Raw genomic sequence first — 12,836 nt, forward strand, 5'->3', positions numbered from 1 at the left:
CCAGCCTTCTGGTTAGCAGTCAAGTGCCTTCGGCACTATGCTACTAGAGCTCCTTCAGTTATAATATAGTCATGCCCAAATCGTACAAACTCCTCAATCCTATCAACAGACTTGAGTTCCTGCATGCAGGCCCTACCTAATTTATCAGTTTTTGCTCTGGTGTACCAGCCACTCCTCAGAAGGAAGATTGGGCAATCTCATTCTGTAGAGATACCACCTCAGAAAGCCCAAGGAGGGATCGTTGTGAGTTGGAAACAACTTGCTGGCAGTGCGCTTTTTTTTTTTAAACCTAATAGTATTCTCTGGGAGCATAGTGCCTAAGGCACTTAATTGCTAACCAGAAGACTGGCAGTTCAAACCCACCAGCCACTCCTTGGAAGGAAGGTTGGGCAACCTACTTTGGCAGTGACACCACCTCGGAAACCCAAGGTGGGGTCACTATGAGTCAGGTCCGACTTGACTGGCACATAACAACAATAGTATTCTCTGGTGGCCTAGTGCCTAAGCCATCTGACTGCTAACCAGAAGGCTGGTTGGGCAATCTACTTCCGTAGTGATACTGCCTAGTAAACTGAAGGAGCGGTGGCTATGAGTTGGATCAGACTCAATCGCAGTGTTTTTTCTTTAAATAGTATTCTGGTGAGCCAGAAGGAGTTTCTTGCTGTTGGTGCCATCTAATGCCTACAGTCAGTGGTTGCAATGTTGAAACAGAATTGCATTTTCCCTAATCTGTAGCTGAAATTCAATCTTTCCTTCCATTATGAATGGAGGTTACACACCACAGAAATATTAATAATGCCTGTGACATCCTTGTCGATAGAAACCACGTTTTAATATCACATTGTAGTTGTAGACATCTTGAAATATCATTTATGCAGCTTCCAAGAAGACCAAACTCACTGCTGACTCCTTGGGTTGCCCAGTCTTCCTTCAGAAGAGTGGCTGGTGGGTTTGAATTGCCAGCCTTCTGGTTATCAGTCAAATGCTTTAGGCATTATGCCAGCAGAGCTCCCATTATGCTGCTTAGTTCTTCAAAAATGTTATTGTTGTTGTTGTTAGGTGCTGTGGCGTTGTCTCTGACTCATACATACAACATATGTACAACAGAACGAAACACTGACCGATCCTGTGCCAACCTCATGATCCCTGCTATACTTGAGCCCATTGTTGCAGGCACTATGTCAATCCATCTTGTTGAGGGCCTTCCCCTTTTCCGTTGACCCTCCACTTTACTAAGCATGATATCCTTCTCCAGAGAATGATCCCTTCTGACAACATGACCAAAGTAGGTGAGACACAATCTGGCCGTTCTAGCCTCCAAGGAGCACTCCGGCTACACTTCCTCCAGGACAGATTTGTTAGTTCTGTTAGCAGTCCATGATACTCTCAATATTCTCTGCCAACACCACAACTCAAAAGCATCAACTCTTCTATGTTGTTGTTGTTGTTGTTATTTGCCGTCGAGTCGGCCCCGACTCATAGCAACCCCTCCTTGGGTTTCCGAGGCAGTATCATTACGGAAGTAGGATTGCCCAACCTTCCTTCCGAGGAGTGGCTGATGGGTTTGAACCGCCAGCCTTCTGGTTAGCAGTCAAGTGCCTTAGCCACTATGCTACCAGAGCTCCCCAACTCTTCTACGGTCTTCCTTATTCATTGTCCAGCTCTCACGTGCATAAGAGGTGATTGAAAATAGCGTGGCTTGGGTTAGGTGCATCTTAGTCTTCTGGAGACATCTTTGCTCTTCAGCATTTGAAAAATTTTCTGCAGCCGATTTGCCCAGTGCAATACGTCTTCTGATGTTTTGACTGGTGCTTCCATTGGTGTTGATTGTAGAACCAAGTAACATGAAGTCTTTGACAACTTCAATCTTTTCTCCATTTATTATTATGCTGCTTAGTGGTCCAGTTGTGATGATTTTTGTTTTCTTTATGTTGAGATGTAATTCATACTGCAGACTTCATTCTTCAATCTTCATCAGTAAGTGCTTCAAGTCATCCTCACTATCAAGCAAAGTTGTGTTATGTATGTATCACAGGTTGTTAATTAGCATTCCTCTAATCCTGATGCCATGTTCCCCTTCATATAGTCCAGATTCTCAGATTATTTGCTCAGCATACAGACTGAATACACATGGTGAAAAGACACAACCCTGACATACTCCCTTCCTGATTTTAAACCATGCAGTACACCCTTGTTCTGTTCAAATGACAGCCTCCTGATCTATGTACAGGTTCCTCATGAGTACAATGAAATACTCTGGAATTCCCGTTCTTCTCAATGTTATCCATAATTTGTTATAATCCACAAAATTGAATGCTTTTGCATAGTTAATAAAACACAAGTAAACATCTTTCGGGTATTCTTTGCCTTGAGCCAAGATCTATCTAACATCAGCAATGATATCCCTTGTCTCATGTCCTCTTCTGAATCTGGGTTGCATTTCTGGAAGTTCTCTGTCAATATACTGCTGTAACCATTTTTGAATTATCTTCAGTAAGATTTTACTTGCATGCGATATTGTTGTTATGTTGTTATGTGCCGTCAAGTCGGCCCCGACTCATAGCGACCCCTCCTTGGGTTTCCGAGGCAGTATCACTACGGAAGTAGGATTGCCCAACCTTCCTTCCGAGGAGTGGCTGGTGGGTTTGAACCGCCAGCCTTCTGGTTAGCAGGCAAGTGTCTTAGCCACTATGCTACCAGAACTCCCGCATGCGATATTAGTGATATTGTTTAATAATTTCCACATTCTGTGGGATCATCTTTCTTTGGAATGTGTACAAATACGGATCTCTTCCAGTCGGCCAGGTAACTGTCTTCCAAATCTCTTGGCATAACTGAGTGAGTGCCTCCAGTGCTGCATCTCTTTGTTGAAACATCTCAATGGGTATTCTGTCAATTCTTGGAGCCTTGTTGTTCACCACTTCCTTCAGTGCTGCTTCTACTTCTTTCTTCAATACCACTGGTTCTTGGTCATATTGCTGCCTCCTGAAATGGATGAACATTGATCAGTTCTTTTTGGTACAGTGACTCTGTGTGTTTCTTCCATCTTCTTTTGATGTTTCCTGCATCATTCAATATATTGCCCATAGAATCTTTGAATATTGCAACTCGAGCTTTAAATTTTTCCTTGAGTTCTTTCAGCTTGAGAAATGCTGAGCATGCTCTTACCTTTTGGTTTTCTAACCCAGATCATTGCACATTTCATTATAATAATTGGCCTTGTCTGCTCTAGCTGCTCTTTGAAATCTTCTGTTCAGCTCTTTTATCCTGTCTATTCTTCCACTGCTTTAGCTACTTTCCATTCAAGGGCAAGTTTCAGTGTCTCTTCTGACATCCATTTTGGTCTTTTCTTCCTCTCTTGTCTTTTAAATGACCTTTAGTTTTCTTCATGGATGGTGTTCTTGATGTCATCCCATAGTTCAGCTGGTTTTCAGTCATTGGTGTACTGTGCATCAAATCTATTTTTTAGGTGGTCTCTAAATTCAGGAGGGATATAATCAAGGTCATATTTTGGCTCTTATGTTTTAATTGTCTTCAGCTTCAAGTTGAAGTTGCATATGAGCAGTTGATGATCTGTTCCACAATCAGCTCCTGGCCTTCTTTTGGCTAATGATATTGAGCTTCTCTATCACCTCTTTCCACAGATGTTGTTCTGTTTATCTAGTGTCACTCTGACAAGAATATACCACAAATGGGATGGCTTAAACATACAGGAGTTTATTCTTACAATTTGAAGGCTTTAAGTCCAAGTTCAAAGTGCCAGGCTGTAAGGGGCCTTGGGCTTCAGCTTTGCCTCCAGCTCCTGGCCCACTGAAGCTAGAGGCTTTTCTTCACTCAGGCAACTGATAGCTGCTGAGGCTTCCAAGCCCAAGGTTGACAAGTAAAAAGGCACAGTCCTGATGTTACCAAACCACACAGCAGACAATTAATTCAAGTCTATTGTAAGTCCCAAGGTTGGCAGAGAATGGCAGGCTGCTGAACAATGACACAGCTATATGCAGGGTTCAAGGTGCCATAAGCTAGAGACCATTTCTCAAGGCTTCTGCTTAAATGCAGGAAGCAGACCACATTCCCTAAGGCAGCTACTCAGCTGCTCACAGTAGATTCCAGCCACTGCCCAGCCACTCAACCAGGCCCAGCCAAGTTGACACACAAACTGAACTACCACAGATGTAGTCAATCTGATTCCTGTGTACTCCTCCTGGAGAAGTCCACACCTGTAGCTGTTATTTGTGTTGTTGAAAAAAGGTATTTGCAACGAATAAGTGGTTGGTCTTGCAAAATCAGGCAATCTCCAGCTTTATTTCTATCACTAAGGCCATATTTTCCAACTACTGGTAACTCTTCTTGTTTCCAGCTTTTACATTCCAATCACCAATGATAATTAACACATCTTGATTGCATGTTTGGTCAATTTCAGACTGTAGAAGTTGGTAAAACCTTCAATTTCCTCAACTTTGGCTTTGGTGATAGGTGCTTAAATTTGAATCATAGTAGTATTAATTGGTTTTCCTTGTAGATGTATGGATATTATCCTATCAGTGACAGCACTGAACTTCAGGATAGATCTTGATACATTCTTTGTGAAGATGAATGCCACACCATTCCTCTTTGTCATTCCTGGCATAGTAGATAGTATGGTTGTCTGATTAAATATGGCCAAAACCAGTTCATTTCAGCTCACTGGAGCTCTGGTAGCATAGTGCCTAAGGCACTTGACTGCTAACCAGAAGGCTGGCAGTTCAAACCCATCAGTCACTCCTCGGAAGGAAGATAGGGCAATCTACTTCTGTAGTGATACTGCCTTGGAAACCCAAGGAGGGGTCACTATGAGTCAACAGCACATAACAACAACAATGCCTAGCATACTGATCTTTATGTGGTCCATTTCACTTTTGACAACTTCCAATTTTCTTAGATTTGTACTTTGTACATTCCATGTTCTGATTATTAATGGATGTTTGCAGCTGTTTCTTTTCATCTTGAGACGTGCCACATCAGCAAATGGAGGTCCTGAAAGCTTTATTCTATCCACATCATTAAGATCGGCTCTACTCTGAGCAGGCAGCACTTCCGCGGTAGTATTTTGAGTGCCTTCCAATCTGAGGGGCTCATCTTCTGGCTCTATATCTGATGTTTCAGGGCTACTCATGAAGTTTTCCAGAAATATATCAGACAGTGTTTCAGTGCCATTCATAAGGTTTTCACTGCCCAATTCTCTGAGAATTTTTCTTTCTTTCTTCTGACTCTTAGTCTGGAAGCTCTGCTGAAACCTGTCTATGAGTTACCCTGCTGACATCTGAAACACCAGTGGCATAGCCTCTGGCCTCACAGCAACACACAAGCCACCACAGTAAGAGAAACTGACAGACAAGTTCATCTCCCTTAGCTGTTCTAAATGGCTCTGCTCACTTCCTGATGATGGCAATTATTAAATACATTGCTGGATCTTGTTATTAAGTGTGTTACCAAAGCAACATTTATTGTTATATTATAAATTAATTAAAAAAAAATATTTTGTTAACTATTTCAATAGATTTGAGTTCCTATTAATCATTTTTTTTAAAAAAATGTATTTAAAAACATTTTTTTTTTTGAGAAGGGGTCCATAAGTTTCACCAGTTTCCCAAAAGAGTTGAGACTCTTGCAAATAGTGCAAGGGGCGTGGGTCAAAGGTGGTACAATGGGGCCCCTCTCTGACAAGGCAAGTGACTTTGCTGATAACAAGGAGGGCTCTGAATCCAAGGATAGTCAGGAAGAGCTAGACAGAGAACAGCTTTGTTGTTGTTGTTGTTGTTTGCCGTCTAGTCAGCCCTGACTCATAGCGACCCCTCCTTGGGTTTCCGAGGCAGTATCACTACGGAAGTAGGATTGCCCAACCTTCCTTCCAAGGAGTGGCTGGTGGGTTTGAACCACCAGCCTTCTGGTGAGCAGTCAAGTGCCTTAGGCACTATGCTACCAGAGCTCCTGAGAACAGCTTTACCCTGGTCAAATATGAAGGAAGCGCTGGTGGTCAGTACAAGGTACTAGGTGGGGAGAGGCTGACAGAAATCAGTATGCCATCTGGTACTGGTTAGGGCTGTAGTTGAGTGAAGGAAGCGTAACTACCATCCACATCTTTACTTTTATTTCCTTCATTTGGTCAACAGGCCCTTATCTGTATCCTAAGAGTACAAAGATTCCTGTCCTTAGGGATCTTACATTCTGGTGGGGAAGATAGACATTCAGACTGAGACATCAATGTACCCTAGAGAAGACAGTAAAGGGAGGTGTTAGAGGCAGGGAACCACAGGGGAGAAGGCTGTGGACCAATGAGGAAGAGTGGGCAGGGATGGCAGCATTGTGGGCATTAGGGCAGCACTTCTGACTCTGGTCCCAGGTTGGGGCACCCTTGTCTGGTATATTGTTGTAACTGAACACCTGTGATAAGAAAGAAGGGCCCTGCTCATGCTGGAGGGCCCTAGGAAGTATATGAAAGTGAGGGTCACAAGTTCAAGAAGAGTGCCTAATATGTAATCTGCAGGCCTAGTGCAGGATGAATACCTGGGGCCTCTTCTTCAAAACAGCAGGGAAGTTAAAGATACTAAAATACAAAGCTTTTTCCTCTCTTCTGCAGTCTCTCTCATGACTTTTCAAGTTGATATTTACTGAAATTCTATGTAAAGAAAATAAAAGTTTAAATTATCAGTATGAATCTTCTGTTCACCTTTATACGATGCAATGCCAGTTTTAAATACAAATATATTGTTGTTATTCAGTGCAGTTGAGTTGGCTCCTACTCATATGGACCCTATCTGCAACAGAAAGAAACACTGTCATATCCAAGTGCAAATATAAGAGCATGTAGCTCATATGCAGAATCATCAAAGTCACACAATTCTCATTTTGTAGCTCCCACATGCATATTTACTTCATTCTTACCAGAACAGTGGAAATGCTGTATAAGACTAACCCAGTGTTTTTTTTTTTTTTTTTTTTTTTTATTTCACTTCTTGTTATACCACATTCTACAACTTTCTCTACCTCTGATTATGTACTCACTGATGAGTAAGAAATGACTGAAAGGAAAAAAAAACTACCGATTGCCCTGTCTTTTCCCTTACTTTGATGTCATTTTTAGTGTAAGTGGTTGACTAATACAAGAAAGTGCTATGAGTAAGAAAGGATGCAGACCATAAAGTGCCTTGCTTGTTGGAGTGGCTTCTTGGGACTGTCAACATACTCCATCCCTCTTACTCAGTAGTAGATGCAACAGTTTACCTCCTACTAATTTTGATTCTTGCTAACCTCTGGCACATCCTAGGTCCACTAGAATTCTGTGTCCCTGGGGGCATTGCTAATGCTTTATAAAAAGGGTGGCAGAGAATAGCAAGTACACATTGGGAGTTATCTCTGCTCACAGGCATGCTCCCTTGTCCTGTACAACTCTCCTTAAAAACCAGAAGTTCAAAGATAAAATTATAAAGCATTTCAAGACAGCAGGGCATTAAACAAATCCACCCTCCTCATCTGTCTTGGCCTTGGGGAAACTTGTGGCCCAGGCTGAACTGTTTCCAGCTTTGGGGAGGGGGTGGTGCTAGGCTGCACAGCTTTAGTTGGGAAGACTGGAATAGTGACCCAAAGTGCGGTGTAGTGAATTACTTAGTGTGGCTTTTCTACCCATAAGTCTTTGTAAACCCCAAGGTGGGATTTTCTATGAGCAACTGAGGAGCTCCTGATTGCTGAAGTTGTCCCCCTGGAGTATTTCTGTTGGGAGTGGCACAAAACAATGTTCTGGGAGGTGCCCACTCTCTCTCAGGTGCTTAGAGTTCTGATGCTGTGATTGGCTAGTTTGACCACCCTTCTGGGCTCAAAAGGAGGCCTCCTAGAGGCAGAACTCTCTCTGACTGATGGTTGAGGAAGACGTGCTGCCAGAAGAGACACGTGCTGCTGGGAAAAAGATGCAAGAGACACACATTGCTGAGTGAGACACCAAGGGACCAGTGCTACCGGGAAAGAGACTGTGAGAGACTGTTGGCTGAGGGACGGTGGGCTGGGAGAGAGACTGAGCATTTTTCTTAAACTTGAATTGTAGCCTGGTGCTTCCCTAATAAACCTCATAATCTGAGTTCTGTGTGGCCACTGCAGCGAATTATCGAACCCAAGAGAGAGGTGGTGGGTGCTTTGGGAGGAACGGTTGGTGAAAGGGCTGGAGGGAGGCAGCATGTCTGGCCTTGCAGTAATAGGCCTTGGTTTACTGCTGGTAATCCTGCCTTCCCCTTGTAGGGTTAGAGGAGGTCAGAACATGTGGTCTCCTTGTCGTTTTTGCACAAAGCCTGAGAACTGGTTTGCACACAGGATCCCAAGTGTCCACTTGGGGACCAGGGCAGAGGCTGCCCAGTGTAACATATGAGGTCTGTCGGTATCTGCTTGATTCCTCTTCCCTAGTGTCCTTGGACAGGATCCAGAGAAGTTCTGAAATGAATGTTGGGCAAGCAGTGCTACCTGTGGAGTCTGGGGTAGTGGAGACAGGGGAGGAATAGCGGAAAAGCAATATGAGGACAGATTCAGGGCGTGGATCTTTTGGAGAGGTGACGTAAAGTGGCTTTGTCTTTAGCAGCACAACTATAGCAGAGTGAGCAGGGTCACATTGCCCAGGGAGAAATCCCTGGAAGAGAAGTAAGTGCTGCTGGGCAATCATTCCTAAGCTCTCGTGATATCCACAGATTCCCAGGGCTTGGGGTAGAGCCCCTTTCTCGCGCGTGCTCAGGCACTCAGAAAGTTTGCATGCATGGTAGGTTGATAGGGGAGGAGGCTATTACAGGCACAGAAACGGGGAAGACTATTGGGAAACGAAATTTCCTCGACTTCTAGGTCTCCCAGCAACCTACACAAAAATCTAAAATTTCAGACGTCGCAAGCTTTTTCTGTAAAGGCCTAGATACGATTTTTTAAAATTTTTTTTTTAACTTTTTAAACTTTCTGGGTAACAACCCAGAGCTCTGGTAGCATAGTGGCTAAGGCACTTGACTGCTAACCAGAAGGCTGGCGGTTCAAACCCACCAGCCACTTCTCGGAAGGAAGATGGGGCAATCTACTTCCGTAGTGATACTGCCTCGGAAACCCAAGGAACTATGAGTTGGGTCCGACTCGTGGGCACATAACAACAACTACCTAGAGCTACCATTTTAGCGCCAAAGCAGGCAAAGACAATATAAAAATGAATAGGTCTGACTGTGTTTCAATACAACTTTATTTTTGAACATTGAAATTTGGATTTCGAGCTGCCCCATAGGTTTTCCAAGGCTTCAAGGTTTCCAAGGCATTCAATCTTTGTGGTAGCAGACTGCCTCATCTGTCTCCTGCTGAGCGGCTGGAGGGTTTGAACCAGCGACCTTTTGGTTAGCAGCCCAACACATTGACCATAGCACCACCAGCATCGTGAGTTGGAATTGACTTGCTGGCAATGCCACCAGAGTCCCGTATATTTCCTTTTTTTTTTTTTTTAATTACCAAAATTAACTCCCATCATTTTATTATTATTGCTTTTGACTTGGGTTTTCATCCCTTAAATAAATACCTGTGCTCTTGAAGTCTTTCTATTCCATTGAAACACCATCATTATCTAAATTATCATATACATTTGGGTCTGTTTTTGAATTTGTGTTCTATTCCATTGATCTACCTGGCTTTTCCTGAACTAAGGCAAAACTTTAGAAATTACTACAGTGAGTAATATAGACAAAGTCTACCTTTGCATCAGAATTTTCAGGAAAGTTTCCTGAATCTAGAAGGCTGATTTAAAGGAAAAACACCTTTCACATGCCTGTAACCAGTCATTATCTATTCAACTCTGATTCAAGTTGACCCCATGTGCATCTGAGTAGAACTGTGTTCCCTAGAATTTTAAACAGATGCTCTCAAGTTGCCCTCTAGAAGGCAGGCCCTTAATGCTCCCACAAGCAGGGGTTCTGGATTCCCAATTTCTTGCCAGTGTTGGCCACTATTTAAACATTTGGCAATCACCTAGGCAATAAGTATCTTATTATTGCTTTAATAGAGTATATTTTAATATGCCAATTTATTTTCTTCTGTGAATGGTCTATTCATACCCGTTGCCCATTTTGTTTGCTATGGTACTAAGGTTTTTACCAATGTTTAAGAGTTCTTTAAGTAAATAAATATTTAAGGAGACAGTGGTTGCTCAGTGGTAGAATTCCTACTTTCCCTGTGAGAGAATCAGGTTTGATTCCTGGCCAGTGCACCTCATGCACAGCTATCATCCCTCTGTCAGGGGAGCACTGCCTGTTGCTATGATATTGAACAGGTTTCAGGGAAGTTTCCAGATTAAGAAAGACTAGGAAGAAAGGCCTGGTGATCTACTTCCAAAAATCAGACCATCAAACCCCTATGGATTATAGTAGACATGCATGGGGTTTCCATGAGTTGAGTGCCAAATGATGATAATTAACAATTTACTATGCATATACTTATCTATTATATAAACCAAACCAAACCAAACTCAGTGCTTTTGAGTAGATTTGACTCACAGCGACCCTTCTTTGGGTTTCTGAGGTGGTGTTTCTATGGAAGTAGATTTCCCAATACATTTATTTCATTTTATATATATTGCTCTTGTTGTTATTGTTATGTGCCATTGAGTCAGACCTGACTCATAGTGACCCCTCCTTAGGTTTCTGAGGCAGTATCACTATGGAAGTAGATTTCCCAATACATTTATTTCATTTTATATATATTGCTCTTGTTGTTATTGTTATGTGCCATTGAGTCAGACCTGACTCATAGCGACCCCTCCTTGGGTTTCCGAGGCAGTATCAGATTGCCCAACCTTCTTTCTGAGGAGTGGCTGATGGGTTTGAACTGCCAGCCTTCTGGTTAGCAGTCAAGTGCCTTAGACACTATGCTACCAGAACTCCTAGTTCTGACTCATAGTGAGCCCATGTACAACAGAACTAAACACTTCTGGTTCTGTCCCACCCTCACAATCAGTGCTGTGTTTGAGCCCATTATTGTAGCCACTGTGTCAATCCATCTTGTGGAGGATCTTCCTCTTTTTCACGGACCCTCTACTTTACCAAGCATTATGTGCTCCTCCAAGGACTGATCTCTCTTGATAACATGTCCAAAGTTTGTGAGACAAAGTCTCACCATTCTTGCATTTAAGGGGCATTCTGGTTGTACTTCTTCCAAGATAAATTTATTCATTCTTCCAGCAGTCCATTATATATTCAATATTCTTTTGCCAACACCATATTTCAAATGCATCAATTATTTGGTTTTCTTTATTCATTGTCTATCTTTTGCATGCATGAGGTGATTGAAAATATCATGTATTGGATCCAGACACACCTTAGTCCTGAAAGTGCTATCTTTTTTTTTTTTTAACACCAAAGAGATCTTCTGCAGCAGATTTTCCCAATGTAATATGTCATTTTATATCCTGATTGCTGGTGGCATAGTGCATAAAGCATTTGACTGCTAACCAGAAGGCTGGAGGTTCAAACCCACCAGCCACTCCTTGGAAGGAAGACTGGGCAATCTACTTCCATAGACATACTGCCTTGGAAACTCAAGGAGGGGTCGCTGTGAGTCGAGTCGACTTGATGGCAATGAGTTTGGTTTTTTGTTTTGTCTGCTTCCATGGGTGTTGATTATGGATCCAAGTAAAATGAAATCTTGACAATTTCAATATTTTCTTCATTTATCATGATGTTGCTTATTGATCTAGTTGTGAGGATTTTTGGTTTCTTTATGTTGAGGTGCAATTCATACTGAAGGCTGTAGTCTTTGATCTTCATCATAGTGCTTCAAATCCGTTTCACTTTCAGCAAGCAGATTGTGTCTTCTGCATATCATAGGTTATTAATGAGTTTTCCTCCAGTCCTGATGCCGTGGTCTTTATATAGCCCAGCTTCTCTGATTATTTGCTCAGCATACAGGTTGAATAAGTGTGGTGAAAGGATACAACCCTGGTGCACACCTTTCCTGATTTTCAAACCTCATCTGATCTTCTTGTTCTGTTGGAAGGACTGCCTATATATAGGTTCCACATGAGCACACTTAAGTATTCTAGAATTCCCATTCTTCAAAATGTTATCCATGATTTGTTATGATCTGCAGAGTCAGATGCCTTTGCATAGTCAATGGAACACAGGTAAACATCTTTCTGATATTTTCTATTTTCAGCCAATGTCTGTATGATACCAGTAATGATATCCCTTTTTCCATGTTCTCTTCTGAATCAGGCTTGAATTTCTGCCAGTTCCCTGTTGATGTACTGTTGTAACCATTTTTGAATTATCAGGAAAATTTTACTTGTGTGTGATATTAATAATATTGTTTTATAATTTCCTCTTTCTGTTGGACTGTCTCTCTTTGCAAGGAGCACAAATATGGATCTCTTCCAGACAGTTGGCCAGGTAGTTGTCTTCCAAATTTCTTGGTATAAATGACTGAGCTCTTCCAACATTGTATCCATTTGTGGAAACATTTCAATTAGCACTCCATCATTTCCTGGAGCTTTGTTTTTTGTCAGTCCCTTCCATGCATCTTGGACTTCTTTCTTCAGTACTATCAGTTCATGATCATATGATACTTCCTAGAATTGTTGAACATAGACCAATTCTTTTTGGTATAGTGACTCTGTGTGTGTATTCCTTCCATCTTCTTTTAATCCTTCCTGCATTCAATATTTTGGCCACGTTGTTGTTGTTGTTGTGTGCCATTGAGCCATCCACAACTCATAGTGACCCCTCCTTGGGTTGCCGAGGAAGTATCACTACGGAAGTAGATAGCCCAACCTTCCTTCCGAGGAGTGGCTGGTGGGTTTGAACCGC

This window comes from Orycteropus afer, unplaced genomic scaffold (assembly GCF_000298275.1).
Source record: "Orycteropus afer afer isolate SDZICR_OR568_19922 unplaced genomic scaffold, OryAfe1.0 scaffold00455, whole genome shotgun sequence".
In the NCBI taxonomy this organism is placed as follows: Eukaryota; Metazoa; Chordata; class Mammalia; order Tubulidentata; family Orycteropodidae; genus Orycteropus; species Orycteropus afer.